Raw genomic sequence first — 21709 nt, 5'->3', positions numbered from 1 at the left:
TAAGAATCCTTTTGGGAATCTGCAGTTTTTTGTCTGGAGATTCCCAAGCTTTTTCACATAATTCGTTCAACTCATGTGAGGGGGGGAAAGGTTACCTCAGGTTTCTTTCCCTTATACATGTGTACCCTCGTGTCAGGGACAGGGAGTTCCTCTGTGATATGCAAAACATCTTTTATTGCAATAATCATATATCGAATACATTTAGCCAATTTTGGCTGCAACTTTGCATTATCGTAGTCGACACTGGAGTAAGAATCCGTGTCGGTATCTGTGTCTACAATTTGGGATAGTGGGCGCTTTTGAGACCCCGAAGGTCCCTGCGACATAGGGGCAGACATGGGTTGAGTCCCTGGCTGTTCCCTAGCTTTAGCTTGGTCTAATCTTTTGTGCAATAAATTTACATTTACATTAGCACTTAAAACATTCCACATATCCATCCAGTCAGGTGTCGGCGTTGTCGACGGAGACACCTCATTCATTTTCACCTCCTCCTCCTGAAAGCCTTCTACCTCAGACATGTCGACACACGCGTACCGACACACCACACACTTGGAATCTTCTTACCTGAAGACAGTTCCCCCACAAGGCCCTTTGGAGAGACAGAGAGAGAGTATCCCAGCGCTATATGACCCAGGAAAAAACACTATATAAATATATGTTTACCCAGTAGCGCTGTTTGTAATATATAAATGCGCCAATTATGTGCCCCCCCCCCCTTCTTCTTCAAAACCCTCTTTCACCGTGGAGTAAGCAGGGGAGAGTCCGTGGGAGCTTCCTCTCAGCGCTGTGCAGTGGAGAAAATGGCGCTAGTGAGTGCTGAGGGAGAAGCCCAGCCCCCTCGGCGGCGGGCTTCTGTCCCGCTCAAATATACTAAAAACTGGCAGGGGCTCTTTATATATACAGTGCCCAGCTCTATATATATCTATATATATCTATATATATCTATATATATATATATATATATATATATATATATATATATATATATATATCTATATATATATCTATATCTATATATCTATATCTATATCTATATATCTATATATATATATATATATATATATATATATATATATATATAATAGAAAAAACAAGTCCTGAGCGCGCTCTGTTGGATGTATAGATATAGTGGAAGTCCTTCCAAGTAGGTATGTCTTATACTATGGATAATTGAATTTCTTGGGTTCCTGCAGTGGATAACCCCTCACCAGAAAGTCACCCAAACAAATGGCCCAAGGCCAATTAGAATAAAAATATTTAATGCAAAGAATTTTTTTTTAAAAGTCTTTAGCATGAGAATTTTACAACAGGTTATACATAGATTTTAATAACTCTGACAACAGAGACATCCAGTAGGTAGTTGTATAAACTCCCTCACCTTAGCAAGGTGTGCGCTTGGCAAAGGGAGTGATTTTCCTATCTGGAATACTGACTAATGACTGATAAACCCAACGCGTTTCGTCAGTTTGACTTCATCAGGGGTAAAAAAATAAAAATAAAAAAAAAAAAATATATATTTTGGTGTTGAAACACCTAGAATTCTGCATAAAGAGTATTATGATCAACCTTTATATAATTAAACTCATTGCATAAAAAAGGGGTAATGTTCCTTTAAAAATTGACTTCATGGTCAGACCTTACTAAGTCCGCCTGAACATATGGATTAGTTCGGTACACTCGGTTAAAATGCCTATTTTAAAAGTACAATAGTGTATCAACTGGTATATCCAGAAACAGTCAATAATTGCTATAAGCACTGGAACTCCCACATAGGACCCACAGTTGTATCCAGAGGATTTCTCAAACTGCAGCCATGTGTGTAGGAATTTGAAACTCCTACACACATGGTTGCAGTTTGAGAAATCCTCTGGATACAACTGTGGGTCCTATGTGGGAGTTCCAGTGCTTATAGCAATTATTGACTGTTTCTGGATATACCAGTTGATACACTATTGTACTTTTAAAATAGGAATTTTAACAGAGTGTACCGAACTAATCCATATGTTCAGGCGGACTTAGTAAAGCCGGACCATGAAGTAAATTTGTAAAGGAACATTACCCCTTTTTTATGCAATGAGTTTAATTATATAAAGGTTGATCATAATACTCTTTATGCAGAATTATAGGTGTTTCAACACCAAAATATTTTTTATTTTTTTACCCCTGATGAAGTCAAACTGACGAAACGCGTTGGGTTTATCAGTCATTAGTCAGTATTCCAGATAGGAAAATCACTCCCTTTGCCAAGCGCACACCTTGCTAAGGTGAGGGAGTTTATACAACTACCTACTGGATGTCTCTGTTGTCAGAGTTATTAAAATCTATGTATAACCTGTTGTAAAATTCTCATGCTAAAGACTTTTAAAAAAAAATTCTTTGCATTAAATATTTTTATTCTAATTGGCCTTGGGCCATTTGTTTGGGTGACTTTCTGGCGAGGGGTTATCCACTGCAGGAACCCAAGAAATTCAATTATCCATAGTATAAGACATACCTACTTCGAAGGACTTCCGCTATATCTATACATCCAACAGAGCGCGCTCAGGATTTGTTTTTTCTATCCTATGTATGTTTGAGATCTGGCAACGGAGGTCTCGTCTGAAGTGCTGCTGGTTCTACGAGCGCAAGATAAGGATATTTTTGTATTGTGTGTATATATATATATATATATATATATATATATGTGTGTATGTATATATATATATATATATATATATATATATATTTTTTTTTTATTATTTTTTTTTTGCCAGAGAGAGGTTTATATGCTGCCCAGGGCGCCCCCCATGCGCCTTGCACCCTTACAGTGACTGCCGTGTGTGAGGTGTATGGGAGCAATGGCGCACAGCTTCACCGCTGTGCGTTACCTCAGTGAAGATCATGAAGTCTTCTGCCGCCTCTGAAGTCTTCTTTTCTTCTCATACTCACCCGGCTTCTATCTTCTGGCTCTGCGAGGAGGACGGCGGCGTGGCTCTGGGATGGACGGCGAGGGTGAGACCTGCGTACCGATCCTTCTTGAGCTAATGGTGTCCAGTAGCCTAAGAAGCAGAGCCTTGAAACTCACAGAAGTAGGTCTGCTTCTGTCTCCTCAGTCCCTCGATGCAGGGAGTCTGTTGCCAGCAGGCTCCCTGAACATAAAAAACCTAACGAATATACTTTCTGACTGGAAACTCAGGAGAGCTCCCTGTAATGCACCCAGTCTCCTCTGGGCACAGTAGTAAACTGAGGTCTGAAGGAGGGGCATAGAGGGAGGAGCCAGTGCACACCCATATCTAAAGTCTTTCTTAAAGTGCCCATGTCTCCTGCGGAGCCCGTCTATCCCCATGGTCCTTACGGAGTCCCCAGCATCCTCTAGGACATAAGAGAAATTACAATTAGTTTTTTACGTCCCCAAAAAAGCTACCCCTGATGAAGTCAAACAGACGAAACGCGTTGGGTTTATCAGCTATAAATCAGTAATCCAGTTGATAATGCTCCCTTGTGTCAAGTTCACACCTTGTTAAGGTGAGGGAGTCCGTACATCTATATCACCTACTGGATATTTATGGAATCACCAAAAAATCTTTATGTATAATATTTCATAAGACCTTCTGTATAAGGCTTTTTATGAATTTATTTTGTTATTAAATAATTGTATTCTAATTGTTTGTTTGGGTGACTTTTTGGTGAGGGGTTATCCACTATTGGAACCCAGAAAACCTCATCTTCTACAGTATAAGATATATCCACTGGGAAGGACTTCCGTTCAATCTATACAAGAACTTCAGCGCACTCAGGAATAGTTTTTTCTGTTTATGTAAATTTGAGATCTGGCAATGGAGATCTCACCTTTAGTGCTGCTCTTTTCCTTTGGGCGCAAGATAAGGATGATTTTTTGTGTTTTATATATTAGTGTTCCTTCTAGGATGATGAAGGGGCAGGGCGCCAGAGTTCAGGGGCACATTGGTGTGCGCAGCGAAGCCGCGTTCATGCAAATTAGGGGGCGTGGCCACACTCACGTCATTTTAGTAGGCGGTGCGGCCCACAGACGCTGCTATAGAGGGCGTCTGTGGCCGTCGACGTCACTGTTGGGGGCTTGCCCAGCACCTCCGTTGGTGCTGGGCTTCCCCCAGCTCCCAATGCATGAATGGATGCCGCGCGCACGGCATCTTTACACGCTGGGAGGGCAGAAAGCGGGTGGCTGTTCTAGCAGGGCACCGCAAAAGGGGCAGGGCGGGTTTTGCCTTCTAAAAAATGGGCAGGGCGTGGCGCCCTGCTAAAACAGCCTAGAGTGAACACACATATACATATATATATATATATATATTATATGATATTGTAATGCCCGGCACTCCCAATATACTATAATGAATCCGGGTGCCCTCCGCAGCAAATGATCCACAAGACAGAGAAAGAATGGCAGCGGCACTCCGTTGAAGTAAATCAGCAAAACTGTATTTCAAATTCAACAAATCATCACAGTGGTCACATGAAGAACCAACGTTTCGGTTCCTTGACAAAGGGGTCTCAGGACCCCGAAACGTTGGTTCTTCATGTGATCACTGTGATGATTTGTTGAATTTGAAATACACTTTTGCTGATTTACTTCAACGGAGTGCCGCTGCCATTCTTTCTCTGTCTTGTATATATAGCTATATCTATCTATCTATCTATCTATATATATATATATATATATATATATATATATAGATATAGATATAGATATATATCTATATATATATATATAAAATTAAACTCATAATTTTATATTAAGTTGGTGGCACAGTGGGTTTATAACTTTATTGGTGGGGCAGTGGACGGAGACGCTGAGCGGTCAGCATCTCCCCTCCAGTGGCTCGGCTACAATGAAGCCACTGGAGGTCAACGGCTCAGATATGAAGCCGCTGGCGGGGAGGGAGCCGCTGCCAGGGGGAGATGAGCAATGTCACATTGTGGACATCGCTCATCGCGGCTCTGTACACGCATGCCGTGATGAGCGATGTCACAAGTGACATTGCTCACATTGGCGGTTGGCCCTGCAGCATGCTCAATCTCCAATCAACGAGCGCGGGTGCGCGCATTGTTGATTGGAGGGCCATACACACTAGACGATGTGAACGATATATCGTTCACAATCGTCATTATCTTTCAGCTCTTTACCCAAATATCTTCTAGTGTGTATGGCCGTTTAGCTGTAGAAACGTCTGTTTTCGCTATTTTGGGCTGCACCACATGCAGCTACATGGTAACCGGTGAATATGTAGCACATCCGAATAATGATTAAAAATTAGATGGCCACTGACCTGTAGTTCTAAATTTTATTGTGGACATGCTGTCTTGCCCATGTGGTTTACACTATGTGGGCAAGACAGAGTGCCACTCAAATTACGCATGGCACAGCACCAGTATGCCATCCACTTAGACCTGCAGTCAGGAGCAAGCAAACAACTGGTAGCACAACTCTTTGCAAACTTTAAGCATGGCATGGCGACCTTGAGATGCAAGGTGACTGACATTGTACCACAATCCATTAGAGGGGGTAGCTCGAAGCATGGTGGTATTTTGTCTGGACACATTATATCCTCAGGGTCTAAACGAGTCGTTAGGATTAAGCTGTTACTGGTTTAATGATCTGTTTGAATATAACCCCTTGTTGGAATATATATAGAGACACCAGGTAAAATGGGTGGTCTTATAGAATATAAACATGACCCATGGTGATGTTTCATCGATTTTTGATACACAACATAAAATATAACATATAATAGAAAACACAAAATGTCTATAGTGTTTGTCAGCATTCTAATTTTAAATCTGGGTATCATAGCTGAGGTTGTGATGTAATATAAGTAAATACTAAATATAAGATTTGTCACGATAATTTCGATAGCAGCTACCGGCTTGAGCTGGTATTTGTGGTCATCAGGGCCGGTACTAGACCTTGTGCCGATCAGGGTGAACGTTTCCTTTTGGCACCCCTCCCCAATTCAAAACCGGCACAGTGCGCGCCAAAGGACCTCGTCAAAAATATAGCGGTGTGGCTTCATAGGGAAAGGGCGAGGCCACAGAATATTACCAATTCACATTACACCGCACAGTAGTGCTTATCAGGCACATTACACCACACAGTAGTACCCCTCATACATGCCAGATAGAGCTTGTTATACACATTACGCCAGGTAGAGCCTGTTATACACATTACGCCAGGTAGAGCCTGTTATACACATTACACCAGATAGAGCCTGTTATACACACTACACCAGATAGAGCCTGTTATACACATTACACCAGGTAGAGCCCCTTTTATGCACGTTAACGCAGGTAGAGACTCTTTGGCATGATTATTGGCTTTTGGGGCCAAGGGTGACAGCATTTTTGAAACAAAGCAATTTGTGAACTGTTCGCATGCTGCTGTGGTGAAGGTGTATCGTGACTGGACAAATGGCACCATTGCAAATAACCAACGTGGAAACTGCGGAGAACCACATGCCATTTATGTGAGAGGTGAACATCGCCATTTTTGATGGCAGATCACTGTCAAAATTAACCTGGGGGCTTCTAGATGTGTCTAAAATGACAGTTCAGCGAACCCGGCTGTTTATGGGGCTCCACAGCAAATGGATGATCACTGCACCTATGCTAATGTAGGTACATCTGCGGAAAAGGTTTCAATTTGCACAGCTATATTGTAATTGGACCTTTGCTGATTGTCGAAGTGTTGCCTTCCCCGATGAGTCCCGTTTTCTGCTTCATCGAATGGATGGATGAGGGCATGTCAAGCAAGAAACATAGGAGAACAAACACCTTGCAACGATTGTTGTGTTTGCTCTGCAGATCCTCTGCCAGCCACCCTCCAGCAGCTGTGGGATGCACTGCAGTCAGCATGACTCCAGATACCTGTGCCAACCTACCAGCACCTTATAGAGTCACTTCCAGCCCATCTAGCTGCTGTCCGTGCCCCACGCGGCGGTTACTCTGGCTATTAGCTGGTGGTCATAATAATGTGATTCGACTGTGTATGTGGGGCCAGCATTACCCTTGCCAGCTTTATAATAACACTCAGTCGCACTGGCAGGTCACCATTATATCAGTATAAATAACGTTTCTGTAGGTGTCTGAATGTACTGCTGATGGTCATCGCTCTCAGTATTCCCAGCAGTGAAAAAGAAATTGATTTTCATATGGAATAGTAAGAACAGCATTACAGAGATGCCAGTGAATGGCTGCAGTAATGGATATAGGCTCATTGTCACTTTGGCGCATACGTGTGTCCCTCTTCAGGCCCCGGATTATATGTAAATGCATATTTGGCCCAATGTGGCAACACATCAGTACCTGGGAGCATCAGCCGCTGTCTGAGGAAGCTGCAACTTCTCCCTTTCCCGGTCCCACAGATGGGGACACGCAGTGATAGGTCCACAGAGGCAGGGGGCGCTGCAGGGAGCGGAGCTGTTCCAGCGTACCGGAGAGTTTCGGCTACTTTAGCCCAATCCCGTTTCCCCATATTTTTAATGTAAGACACCAGAGCAGTCTTCTAACAAGTAGAGACTGCTACACCTGTACTGTAATAAAACCTGTGCCACCTGTATTACAACAGGGCAAGAGTCTGCTCCACCAGTAGACCCCGCTTGTCCCCTAATAATTCAGCCTCAGAGACTGTAGCAGCTGTATTATGACAGTGTGCCACCAGAGGCTGCTCCATCTGCATAATACTAAGTAAACCGTGTCTGCTGCCCTCGTAGCACAGCAGCGACAGCTAAATAATAGTGTTGTTGTTGTTGTTGTTGTTGATGATAATAATAATAATATTATATGAATGTAATAATAAATAATAATAATAATACATACAGTATAATCACTTGCTTGCAGAGACAGCAATCACTCTTCTCTGCTACTTCCTACTACCACTTTCTTCCGGGAAATTGGGCCTCCTCTAAGCAGAGTTTTGACCAAAAGAAAATGGCCGCCGGACAGACACGTTTCGCTTTAGGAGTACTGGTATACAGAAGAATGGCCGCCGCCCTCTAACACTGAGGACATATTGAATCTGTCAGAAAATATACCACGGTAACGCCAGTTTTTTCCTCCGTCCCGGCTGAATTAGGCGGCTCCTCCCACCCGCCGTCACTTTTTTGATTGACGGTGCAGAGAAGCCAATCAGATCGTGGGAAATAGAACGAAGTCGAATCTACACCTGACTGGTCAAAGTAACATCCCTAGAGAACAGCCTTTGATCTACTGTGTCTGTATACATGATACGCGGCGGCCATTTTCTTATGGTCTCGGACACGTGATGGGAGAGGTGCAGGATGCGGCAGCCATTTTTTCATACACACGGCGTGATACTGACAGACTCAGGTAATTTCTTATGCAGTTTATTAGAATAATATATAGGGGAGAGGGGACTATGGGGGATAACACAGTTACCAGTGTGCACTGATATGTGGTATTCTATATAGGCATACTTGCCTACCTGACCCTCTCCATGAGGGAGAAAATGCTCTGTTCCTGGACTTTCCTGGTAATGTATGATTGCCATCACCTGTGGTGAAACACCTTTCTTATCAATTAACTAGCTCACCACAGGTGATGGCAATCATACATTACCCGGAAAGTCCAGGAACAGAGCATTTTCTCCCTCATGGAGAGGGTCAGGTAGGCAAGTATGTATATAGGTAGGCTGACTTTATTATCCCTTTAACCTGGGACACTAGTGAATTACACAGGTTCTGTGTCTGGCTGACTACAAGCCTGCATTTCACCTGGTTTCAAACAGCCACAGAACCTGTGTAATTCATGAGTGTCCCCAGGTTAAAGGGATAATATGGTCAGCCTAATATAGGAGAGGGGACTGTACAGTGATATATGATGGGGGGATAACACAGATCCCAGCACACACTGACATGTGATATTATTATTTAGAGGAGAGGGGACTGTACAGTGATATATGATAGGGGATAACTCAGCTCCCAGCACACACTGATATGTGGTATTATTATTAGGGAGAGGGGGCTGTACAGTGATATATGGTGAGAGATAACACAGCTCCCGGCACACACTGACATGTGATATTATTATATAGAGGAGAGGGGACTGTACAGTGATATATGATAGGGGATAACACAGATCCCAGCACACACTGACATGTGATATTATTATATAGAGGAGAGGGGACTGTACAGTGATATATGATAGGGGATAACTCAGCTCCCAGCACACACTGATATGTGGTATTATTATATAGAGGAGAGAGGACTGTACCAGTGATATATGATGGGGGATAACACAGCTCCCAGCACACACTGATATGTGGTATTATTATATAGGGGAGAGGGGACTGTACAGTGATATATGGTGAGGGATAACACAGCTCCCAGCACACACTGACATGTGGTATTATTATATAGAGGAGAGGGGACTGTACAGTGATATATGGTGAGGGATAACACAGATCCCAGCACACACTGATATGTAGTATTATAAATAGGAGAGGGGACTGCACGGTGATATATTATGGTGGGTAACACAGCCCCGGCACACACTGATTTGTGGTATTACAATTGACCCTTGTATATTTTGCACATTTAATTTGTAAAAAAATAAAAACTAGGTTTAAATTAGTGTACCTTTTTATTTACGTTTCTGTCGATTCACAGGCGAGAGGAAGGCATCTACTGAGCAGGAGACAAGTAGTGTTGAGCAGGACCCAGAGCCCTATCTCAGTGCCTTCATTCTCACTCGCTGATACATGAGAGAGACAATGAGCAGAAGATCCTGGAACTCACCAACAAGATCATTCAGCTGCTGACTGGAGAGGTGACTGCTGGGAATGGGGCGTTATACAGTAACACCAGGGGAGGTGTCTGGGTGATGACTGGAGAGGTGACTGCTGGGAATGGGACGTTATACAGTAACACCAGGGGAGGTGTCTGGGTGATGACTGGAGAGGTGACTGCTGGGAATGGGACATTATACAGTAACACCAGGGGAGGTGTCTGGGTGATGACTGGAGAGGTGACTGCTGGGAATGGGACGTTATACAGTAACACCAGGGGAGGTGTCTGGGTGATGACTGGAGAGGTGACTGCTGGGAATGGGACGTTATACAGTAACACCAGGGGAGGTGTCTGGGTGATGACTGGAGAGGTGACTGCTGGGAATGGGACGTTATACAGTAACACCAGGGGAGGTGTCTGGGTGATGACTGGAGAGGTGACTGCTGGGAATGGGGCGTTATACAGTAACACCAGGGGAGGTGTCTGGGTGATGACTGGAGAGGTGACTGCTGGGAATGGGGCGTTATACAGTAACACCAGGGGAGGTGTCTGGGTGATGACTGGAGAGGTGACTGCTGGGAATGGGGCGTTATACAGTAACACCAGGGGAGGTGTCTGGGTGATGACTGGAGAGGTGACTGCTGGGAGTGGGGCATTATACAGTAACACCAGGGGAGGTGTCTGGGTGATGACTGGAGAGGTGACTGCTGGGAATGGGGCATTATACAGTAACACCAGGGGAGGTGTCTGGGTGATGACTGGAGAGGTGACTGCTGGGAATGGGGCATTATACAGTAACACCAGGGGAGGTGTCTGGGTGATGGCTGTGTCATTATGTGTGTCAGGTTCCTGCAGGAGGGGGAGTATTTACAAAGAGACAAGGGTCTGTACGAGGACGTGATAATGGAGAATCACCATCCCCTCAGCCCAGTTGGAATAATCTGGGTCTAGACGGTATTCCAACTCTGGTAGCGAACAGGGTTGAACTCGTGTTCAATCCGGCTCGCTGTGCTGTGTGAACGGGAGTTGGGTCGATGCAACCCGTTTCCCGATCACTCTGTGTGGACGGGCAGCGCATGGAGATCATGTGATCTCCAAGTGCCGCCCCCGGCGACGTCACCAACCCAGCAGTATGCCGGGTTGGAACAGCAGCAAGAGAGGACAGTCCGGGTGCGACCCGCCTCAGGTGGTCTGAATGGAGTGTAAGTGGAGAATCTTGTTGTATTATATAACAAAAAGCAGTATTAAGGACCACCTAGCTACACAGAATTTGACCACGTATATACAATGTACTGAGTCGCTGTGTTTCTCCTACAGATATATCCAGTAACAGAAATACCCCTGAGAAATGTCCCCGTCCTCCTAATTCCCAGGATTGTACAAAGAGAAATCTCAGGACCGCACAGGAGGATCAGGTAGACTTTTCACTATTTGAGAATCTGTTACCGCTTTCACATCGCTAATGCCGGATCCCACCCGGTAAAAGAAACGTGTGGGATCCGGCATTTGCTCCCTTCTGCTGGCTTTCCGACCCGGCAATATACCGGGTCGGTTGCCATAGCAGCGGGGGGGGGCGCAGCAGCAGCAGGGGCGGGGGTGGAGGTGGTGCTGGGAGATGAGCTCATCTCCTGCGCCGCCTCTCCCTATGCTGTGAATGGGAACCGTGTCGTATCGACGCGGCTCCCATTCACACTGCACCTGACCCGGTATTCAACCCGGGTATAATCCTTCTTTTATACCGGGTTGAATTACCGGGTCAGGCGACCCGCTAATTCCGTCAGAGTGCTTTCACATCGCACACTGACCCGTGTCGACACGGCAATATGCCGTGTCGATACCGGGTTATTTGTGCGATGTGAAAGGGGTATGTGTGTCTTATACACTAATATTAATTAATTGTAATATTTGTTTAATATCCACTAAATAAATTACACAGGTTTTTTTTTTTTAAATCGTTTTGTGGGTTGTTTAGGGTACAGGTCTGCCCACTATTAAGGTAGAAGATATAGAAGGAGGAGAGACGTATGTGAGGGGTGACCAGCACTGTAAGGAGGAGGAAATCCCTACAGATATCAGCACAGGTGAGTAATAATCACTGATTACAGAGAGTCACATATTCTCCTTGTTCTGTCACTACAGCAGTTTCTTATCCTACACCCTCCTCTGTCAGTACAGAGTAATGAATGACATGTATCTGCCCAGTGAGGGAGTCAGGAACCATTAGACTGAATAAATCTCCTCTCTACACACTCTCTGGTGTATCTTCTACATCAGCAGCCATCAGCCCCTATTATACTCCTGCTCTCCCCCTCACATCATGTCACTGTGTGTTACCAGCCCAGAGATCTGACCAGTCTCCACCCCACACTCTCTGGTGTATATCATGCATCAGGAGCCATCAGCCCCTATTATACTCCTGCTCTCCTCCTCACATCATGTCACTGTGTGTTACCAGCCCAGAGATCTAACCAGTCTCCTCTCCACACTCACTGGTGTATCTCATACATTAGGAGCCATCAGCCCTTATTATACTCCTGCTATCCTCACATTATGTCACTGTGTGTTACCAGCCCAGAGATCTGACCAGTCTCCTCCTAACACTCACTGGAGTATCTCATACATCAAGAGCCATCAGCCCCTATTATACTCCTGCTCTCCCCCTCCTATCATGTCACTGTGTGTTACCAGCCCAGAGATCTGACCAGTCTCCTCCCCACACTCTCTGGTGTATCTCATACATCAGTACAGGGAACATCCCCTAGTGATTCAATCACTTATCAATGGGATAAGAGCCTGTGTGGCATCACCCATGAACCTCTCTGTAATACCATGTGTAACATTACCTATTATGTTCCCTAAATGTTTAATTCTCTATAATAACCCGGTATATGGGCATGTCGACGCGGGTTGATGTGCGGTGTGAAAAGGGTAAGTCCCGAATTTCCAGGTCGCCTTACCCGGTATTTCAACCTGGGAATAAAACAGAGTTATTACCGGGTCAGGTGCGGTGTGGACGGGTTACCCGGGTCAGGTGCGATCCGGGACCCGCTCACACTATGGAGGAGGCTGCATGGAGATGATCTCATCTCCAAGTGCCGCTCCCGCCCCCGATGGCAATCCGACCCAGCATATTGCCAGACCGAAAGGCGTCTCGTGACTCCCGGGTGCGACCCGCCAATAGCGGTGTGAAAGGGGTAAAAATGTGTTTCTCTTACGTCCTAGAGGATGCTGGGGACTCCGTAAGGACCATGGGGATAGACGGGCTCCGCAGGAGACATGGGCACTAAAAAATAACTTTAGATATGGGTGTGCACTGGCTCCTCCCTCTATGCCCCTCCTCCAGACCTCAGTTTATTACTGTGCCCAGAGGAGACTGGGTGCATTACAGGGAGCTCTCCTGAGTTTCCTGAAAAGTATTTTGTTAGGTTTTTTATTTTCAGGGAGCCTGCTGGCAACAGACTCCCTGCATCGAGGGACTGAGGGGAGAGAAACTGACCTACTTTAATGTTAGGCTCTGTTTCTTAGGCTACTGGACACCATTAGCTCCAGAGGGAACGGAACGCAGGTCTCACCCTCGCCGTTCGTCCCAGAGCCGCGCCGCCGTCCTCCTCGCAGAGCCGGAAGATAGAAGCCTGGTGAGTATGTGAAGAAAGACTTCAGAGGCGGCAGAAGACTTCAGATCTTCATTGAGGTAACGCACAGCGGTCACACTGTGCGCCATTGCTCCCGCACAGCACACACACGGCAGTCACTGTAAGGGTGCAGGGCGCAGGGGGAGGGGGGGGCGCCCTGGGCAGCAACAAGGACCTCCAAATCTGGCTTAAAAAGTAATATACAGGCTAGGCACTGTATATATGAGATCCCTGCCAGTTTTAAAAAAAATTTCAGCGGGACCGAAGCCCGCCGCTGAGGGTGCGGAGCTTGTTCCTCAGCACTCACCAGCGCCATTTTCTCCACAGCACACCGCTGAGAGGAAGCTCCCCAGACTCTCCCCTGCTTACCACGGTGAAAGAGGGTTTTAAAGAAGGGGGGGGCACATAATTTGGCGCAAATTGATGATAACAGCGCTATCTCTTGTGTTTTTTCCTGGGTCATTAGCGCTGGGTGTGTGCTGGCATACTCTCTCTGTCTCTCCAAAGGGCCTTGTGGGGGAACTATCTTCAGATAAGAGGATTCCCTGAGTGTGTAGTGTGTCGGTATGCGTGTGTCGGCATGTCTGAGGTAGAAGGCTCTCCTAGGGAGGAGCAAATGAGTGTGGTATCTCCGTCGGCAACACCGACACCTGACTGGTTGGATATGTGGAATGTTTTAAGTGCTAATGTGAATTTATTGCACAAAAGATTGGACAAAGCTGAGTCCAGGGAACATGCAGGGACTCGAGACCTGCCTGCCCCTATGTCGCAGGGACCTTCGGGGTCTCAGAAGCGCCCACTATCCCAAATAGTAGACACTAATACCGACACGGATTCTGACTCCAGTGTCGACTACGATGATGCAAAGTTACAGCCAAAATTGGCTAAAAGTATCCAATATATGATTATTTCAATTAAAGATGTTTTGCATATCACAGACCCCTGTCCCTGACACGAGGATACACATGTGTAAGGGAAAGAAACCTGAGGTAACCTTTCCCCCTTCTTATGAGCTGAACGAGTTATTTGAAAAGGCTTGGGAATCTCCAGACAAGAAACTGCAGATTCCCAAAAGGATTCTTATGGCACATCCTTTCCCGATTAAGGACAGGATACCTTGGGAATCCTCCCCAAGGGTGGACAAAGCGTTGACACGCTTATCCAAAAAGGTAGCGCTGCCATCCCAAGATACAGCTACCCTCAGGGATCCTGCTGATCGCAAGCAGGAGGCTACCTTAAAGTCCATTTACACACATTCTGGTACCTTAATCAGACCGGCGACAGCGTCGGCTTGGGTTTGTAGCGCTGTAGCAGCGTGGACAGATGCCTTATCAGCGGAAATTGATACCCTGGATAAGGATACCATTTTATTGACCCTGGGTCATATTAAAGATGCTGTCTTATATATGAGGGATGCTCAAAGAGACATTGGCCTACTGGGTTCTAGAGTCAAGGAGCAGAAGTCCTCCCCGGCCTCTACAAAATCCACCGCATGACGCTGGGGCTCCGCTGAGGGAGACCGCCCCAGTGGGGGCACGTCTTTGACTTTTCAGCCACATCTGGGTGCACTCACAGGTGGATCCCTGGGCAATAGAAATTGTTTCCCAGGGTTACAAGCTGGAATTCGAAGAGGTGCCTCCTCGCCGGTTTTTCAAATCGGCCCTACCAGCTTCTCCCCCAGAAAGGGAGATAGTTTTAAATGCAATTCACAAATTGTGTCTTCAACAGGTGGTGGTCAAAGTTCCCCTGCTTCAACAAGGGAGGGGGTATTACTCAACCCTGTTTGTAGTCCCGAAACCGGACGGTTCGGTCAGACCCATATTAAATTTAAAATCCTTGAACCTATACTTGAAAAGGTTCAAGTTCAAGATGGAATCGCTCAGAGCGGTCATCGCTAGCCTAGAAGGGGGGGATTTTATGGCATCCCTGGACATAAAGGATGCATACCTTCATGTTCCCATATATCCACCTCATCAGGCGTACCTGAGATTTGCGGTACAGGATTGTCATTACCAATTTCAGACGTTGCCGTTTGGGCTTTCCACGGCCCAGAGGATTTTCACCAAGGTAATGGCGGAAATTATAGTTCTCCTGCACAAGCAGGGTGTCACAATTATCCCGTACTTGGACAATCTCCTCATAAAAGCGACATCACGAGAGCAGTTGTTGAACAGCGTGTCACTTTCACTGAAGGTGTTACAGCAACACGGCTGGATTCTCAATATCCCGAAGTCACAGTTGGTTCCTACTCCTCGTTTGTCCTTCTTAGGCATGATTCTGGATACGGACCAGAAAAGGGTTTATCTTCCTATAGAAAAGGCCCAGGAACTCATGACTCTGGTCAGGGACTTATTGAAGCCAAAACAGGTGTCAGTGCATCACTGCACTCGAGTCCTGGTAAAGATGGTGGCATCTTACGAGGCCATTCCCTTCGGCAGATTCCATGCGAGGACCTTCCAATGGGACCTACTGGACAAGTGGTCCGGGTCACATCTACAGATTCATCAGTTGATCACCCTGTCCCCCAGAGCCAGGGTATCTCTCCTGTGGTGGCTGCAGAGTGCTCACCTTCTAGAGGGTCGCAGGTTCGCCATTCAGGACTGGATTCTGGTAACCACGGACGCGAGCCTCCGAGGTTTGGGAGCAGTCACACAGGGAAGAGACTTCCAAGGTCTTTGGTCAAGTCAAGAGACTTGTCTTCACATCAACGTCCTGAAACTGAGGGCCATATACAACGCCCTTCGCCAAGCGGAGACTTTGCTTTGCGGCCTACCGGTTCTGATCCAGTCAGACAACATCACTGCAGTGGCTCATGTAAACCGCCAAGGCGGCACAAGGAGCCGAGTGGCAATGGCGGGAACCACCAGGATTCTTCGCTGGGCGGAAAATCAAGTAGGCGCACTGTCAGCAGTGTTCATTCCGGGAGTGGACAACTGGTAAGCAGACTTCCTCAGCAGACACGATCTACATCCAGGAGAGTGGGAACTTCATCAAGAAGTCTTCGCACAGATTGCAAGTCAGTAGGGACTGCCCCAGATAGACATGATGGCGTCCCGCCTCAACAAAAAACTACAGAGGTATTGCGCCAGGTCAAGAGACCCTCAGGCGGTGGCAGTAGGCGCCCTAGTGACACCGTGGGTGTTCCAGTCGGTCTATGTGTTTCCTCCTCTTCCTCTCATCCCCAAGGTGTTGAGAATAATAAAAAAAAGAGGAGTACAGACAATTCTCATTGTTCCATTTTGGCCGCGAAGGGCCTGGTATCCGGATCTGCAGGAAATGCTGACAGAAGATCCGTGGCCTCTTCCTCTAAGACAGGTCCTGTTACAACAGGGGCCCTGTCTGTTCCAAGACTTACCGCGGCTGCATTTGACGGCATGGTGGTGGAACGCCGGATCCTAGCGGAAAAGGGCATTCCGGATTAGGTCATTCCTACTCTGATAAAGGCTAGGAAGGACGTGACCGCTAAACATTATCACCGTATATGGCGGAAATATGTTTCTCTGACGTCCTAGTGGATGCTGGGAACTCCGTAAGGACCATGGGGAATAGCGGCTCCGCAGGAGACAGGGCACATCTAAAGAAAGCTTTAGGATCACCTGGTGTGCACTGGCTCCTCCCCCTATGACCCTCCTCCAAGCCTCAGTTAGATTTCTGTGCCCGACGAGAAGGGTGCACACTAGGGGCTCTCCTGAGCTCTTTGTGAAAGTTTTAGTTTAGGTTTATTATTTTCAGTGAGACCTGCTGGCAACAGGCTCACTGCATCGAGGGACTAAGGGGAGAAGAAGCGAACTCACCTGCGTGCAGAGTGGATTGGGCTTCTTAGGCTACTGGACATTAGCTCCAGAGGGACGATCACAGGTTCAGCCTGGATGGGTCACCGGAGCCGCGCCGCCGGCCCCCTTACAGAGCCAGAAGAGCGAAGAGGTCCGGAAAAATCGGCGGCAGAAGACTTTCCTGTCTTCAGATAAAGGTAGGCGCACAGCACCGCAGCTGTGCGCCATTGCTCTCAGCACACTTCACACTCCGGTCACTGAGGGTGCAGGGCGCTGGGGGGGCAGCGCCCTGAGACGCAATAAATCGTTAGAAAACCTTTTATGGCTAAAATAAATGCATCACATATAACTCCTGGGCTATATGGATGCATTTAACCCCTGCCAAAACATACAAGAAAACGGATGATAAGGACGCCGAGAAAGGGGCGGAGCCTATCTCCTCAGCACACTGGCGCCATTTTCCCTCACAGCTCAGTTGGAGGGAAGCTCCCTGGCTCTCCCCTGCAGTCACTACACTACAGAAAGGGGTTAAAAAAGAGAGGGGGGCACAAATTAGGCGCAGTATAAACAATACAGCAGCTATAAAGGGAAAAACACTTATATAAGGTTATCCCTGTATATATATAGCGCTCTGGTGTGTGCTGGCAAACTCTCCCTCTGTCTCCCCAAAGGGCTAGTGGGGTCCTGTCCTCTATCAGAGCATTCCCTGTGTGTGTGCTGTGTGTCGGTACGTTGTGTCGACATGTATGAGGAGAAAAATGAGGAGACGGAGTAGAGTGTCTGTAATAGTGTTGTCACCCCCTGGGGGGTCGACACCTGAGTGGATGTACTGTGGAAATTGCGTGACAGTGTCAGCTTTGTATAAAAGACAGTGGTTGACATGAGACAGCCGGCTACTCAGCTTGTGCATGTCCAGACGTCTCATATAGGGGCTCTAAAGCGCCCGTTACCTCAGATACAGACGCCGACACGGATACTGACTCCTGTGTCGACGGTGAAGAGACAACCGTGATTTCCAAATAGGGCCACACATTGCATGATTGAGGCAATGAAAAAAGTTTACACTTTTCTGATAATATGAATACCACCAAAAAAAAAAAAAAAAAAAAGGGGTATTATGTTGGTGAGGAAAAACTTCCTGTAGTTTTCCTGAATCTGAGAAATAAAATGCGTGGGTTTCCCCCCGATAACAATTGATAATTTCTAAAAAGTTATTGGCAGTATACCTTTTCCCGCCAGAGGTTAGGGTGCGTTGGGAAACACCCCCTAGGGGGGATAAGGCGCTCACACGCTTGTAAGAACAAGGGCTCTACCCTCTCTTGAGATGGCCGCCCTTAAGGATCCTGCTGATAGAAAGCAGGAGGGTATCCTAAAATGTATTTACACACATACTGGTGTTATACTGCGACCAGCAATCGCCTCAGCCTGGATGTGCAGTGCTGGGTTGGCGTGGTCGGATTCCCTGACTGGAAATATGATATCCTAGATAAGGACAGTATATTATTGCCTATAGAGCAATTAAAAGATGCATTTCTATATATGCATGATGCACAGCGGAATATTTGCCGACTGGCATCAAGTATAAGTGCGTTGTCCAATTATACCAGTAAAGTGGTCAGGTGATGCGGATTCCAAACGGCATTTGGAAGTATTGCCTTAAAAGAGGGGATGTACCTCAGGTCGCCTCTCAAAATAAGACGCCGTATTATCAGGCGCAGGCCTGGTTGGCAAGCGGACAAAAGGGTTCCTCTTTTCTGCTCGTGACAGAGGGAGAGGAAAATGGCTGCAGAGATCAGCCAGTTCCAAGGAACAAAAACTCTTTTCCGCCTCTGCCAAGCCCTCAGTATGACGCTAGGGCTTTACAAGTTCAGGCACGGTGGGGTCCCGTTCTCAATGAATTTCAGTGCGCAGTGGGCTCACTCGCAAGTAGACCCCTGGATCCTTCAGGTAGTATTTCAGGGGTACAAATTGGAATTCGAGACGTATCCCCCTCGCCGTTTCCAAAGGTCTGTTTTACCGACGTCTCCCGCTGACAGGGAGGCAGTTTTGGAAACCATTCACAAGCTGTATTCCCAGCAGGTGATAATCAAGGTACCCCTCCTGCAACAGGGAACGGGGTATTATTCCACACTATTGTGGTACCGAAGCCAGACGGCTCGGTGAGACCGATTTTAAAATCTAAAATCTAAAATCTTTGAACACTTGCATACAGAGGTTCAAATTCAAAATTGAGTCACTTAGAGCAGTGATTGCAAACCTGGAAGAAGGGGACTACATGATGTCTCGGGACATCAAGGATGCTTACCTTCATGTCAAAATTTACCCTTCTCACCAAGGGTATTTCAGGTTATGGTACAGAACTGTCACTATCAGTTCGGACGCTGCCGTAGGGATGGTCCACGGCACCCCGGGTCTTTACTGAAGTAATGACCCATGATGATATTCCTTCGAAGGAAGGGAATTTTAGTTATCCGTTACTTGGACGATTCCCTGATAAGGGTAAGATCCAGGGAACAGTTGGAGATCGGTGTAGCACTATATCAGGTAGTGTTGCGGCAGCACGATTGGATTCTCAATATTCCAAAATCGCAGCTGGTTCCGACGACTTGTCTTCTGTTCCTAGGGATGATCCTGGACACAGTCCAGAAAGAAGGTGTTTCTCCCGGAGGAGAAAGCCAGGGAGTTATCCGAGCTAGTCAGGAACCTCCTAAAACCGAACCAAGTCTCAGTGCATCAATGCACAAGGGTTCTGGGTAAAAATGGTGGCTTCCTACGAAGCAATCCCATTCGGCAGATTCCACGCAAGACTTTCCAGTGGAACCTACTGGACAAAAATGGTCCGGGTCGCATCTTCAGATGCTTCAGCGGATAACCCTGTCACCGGGGACAAGGGTATCCCTCCTGTGGTGGTTGCAGAGTGCTCATCTTCTAGAGGGCCGCAGATTCGGCATTCGGGACTGGGTCCTGGGGGCCACGGATGCCAGCCTGCGAGGCTGGGGAGCAGTCACACAGGGAAGGAATTTCCAGGGCTTATGGTCAAGCCTGGAGACATCTCTTCATATAAACATTCTGGAACTAAGGGCCATTTACAATGCCCTAAGTCAAGCGAAACCCCTGCTTCAGGGTCAGGCGGTATTGATCCAATCGGACAACATCACGTCAGTCGCCCACGTAAACAGACAGGGCGGCACGGGAAGCAGGGGGGCAATGGCAGAAGCTGCAAGGATTCTTTGCTGGGCGGAAAATCATGTGATAGCACTGTCAGCAGTGTTCATTCCGGGAGTGGACAACTGGGAAGCAGACTTCCTCAGCAGACACGACCTTCACCCGGGAGAGTGGGGACTTCACCCAGAAGTCTTCCACCTGATTGTAAACCGTTGGGAAAAACCAAAGGTGGACATAATGGCGTCCCGTCTAAACAAAAAACTAGACAGATATTGCGCCAGGTCAGGGAACCCTCAGGCAATAGCGGTGGACGCTCTGGTAACACCGTGGGTGTACCAGTCAGTGTATGTGTTCCCTCCTCTGCCTCTCATACCAAAAGTACTGAGAATCATAAGAAGGAGAGGAGTAAGAACTATACTCGTGGTTCCGGATTGGCCAAGAAGGACTTGGTATCCGGAACTTCAAGAGATGCTCACGGACGAACCGTGGCCTCTACCTCTAAGAAAGGACCTGTTCCAGCAGGGGCCTTGTCTGTTCCAAGACTTACCGCGGCTGCGTTTGACGGCTTGGCGGTTGAACGCCGGATCCTGAAGGAAAAAGGCATTCCAGATGAAGTCATCCCTACCCTGGTCAAGGCCAGGAAGGACGTAACCGCAAAACATTATCACCGCATTTGGCGAAAATATGTTGCGTGGTGGGAGGCCAAGAAGGCCCCTACAGAGGAATTTCAACTGGGTCGTTTCCTCCATTTCCTGCAAACAGGACTGTCTATGGGCCTAAAATTAGGGTCCATTAAGGTTCAAATTTCGGCCCTGTCGATTTTCTTCCAAAAGGAACTGGCTTCAGTGCCTGAAGTTCAGACATTTGTAAAAGGGGTACTGCATATACAGCCTCCTTTTGTGCCTCCAGTGGCACCTTGGGATCTCAATGTTGTGTTGAGTTTCCTAAAGTCACATTGGTTTGAACCACTCACCACTGTGGACTTAAAATATCTCACATGGAAGGTGACGATGCCGTTAGCCCTGGCTTCAGCTAGGCGTGTGTCAGAATTGGCGGCTTTATCATATAAAAGCCCTTATTTAATATTTCATTCTGACAGGGCAGAATTGAGGACTTGTCCTCAATTTCTACCTAAGGTGGTTTCTGCATTTCACATGAAGCAACCTATTGTGGTACCTGCGGCTACTAAGGACTTGGAGGATTCCAAGTTGCTTGACGTGGTCAGGGCCCTGAAAATATATGTTTCCAGGACGGCTGGAGTCAGAAAATCTGACTCGCTGTTTATCCTGTATGCACCCAACAAACTGGGTGCTCCTGCTTCTAAGCAGACGATTGCTCGTTGGATTTGTAGTACAATTCAGCTTGCACATTCTGTGGCAGGCCT

The 21709-nt window shown here is 47.0% G+C and overlaps 1 protein-coding gene across 1 annotated transcript in view; it reads left to right on the top strand.

Moving 5' to 3' along the window:
* Positions 1-21709, top strand: part of LOC135054819 (gastrula zinc finger protein XlCGF26.1-like) — a 135193-nt gene that overhangs the window by 89615 nt on the left and 23869 nt on the right. Inside the window, exons 2-4 of the mRNA XM_063958192.1 lie at positions 9636-9795; positions 11073-11170; positions 11728-11836. The gene's annotated coding sequence lies outside the window, so the exon portion shown is untranslated. The remainder of the gene's footprint in view (positions 1-9635; positions 9796-11072; positions 11171-11727; positions 11837-21709) is intronic.

The sequence above is a fragment of the Pseudophryne corroboree genome, chromosome 3 (assembly GCF_028390025.1).
Source record: "Pseudophryne corroboree isolate aPseCor3 chromosome 3, aPseCor3.hap2, whole genome shotgun sequence".
Taxonomy (NCBI): Eukaryota; Metazoa; Chordata; class Amphibia; order Anura; family Myobatrachidae; genus Pseudophryne; species Pseudophryne corroboree.
Note: the sequence above shows the minus strand (reverse complement) of the source record. Positions and strands in the feature narration are given on the sequence as shown.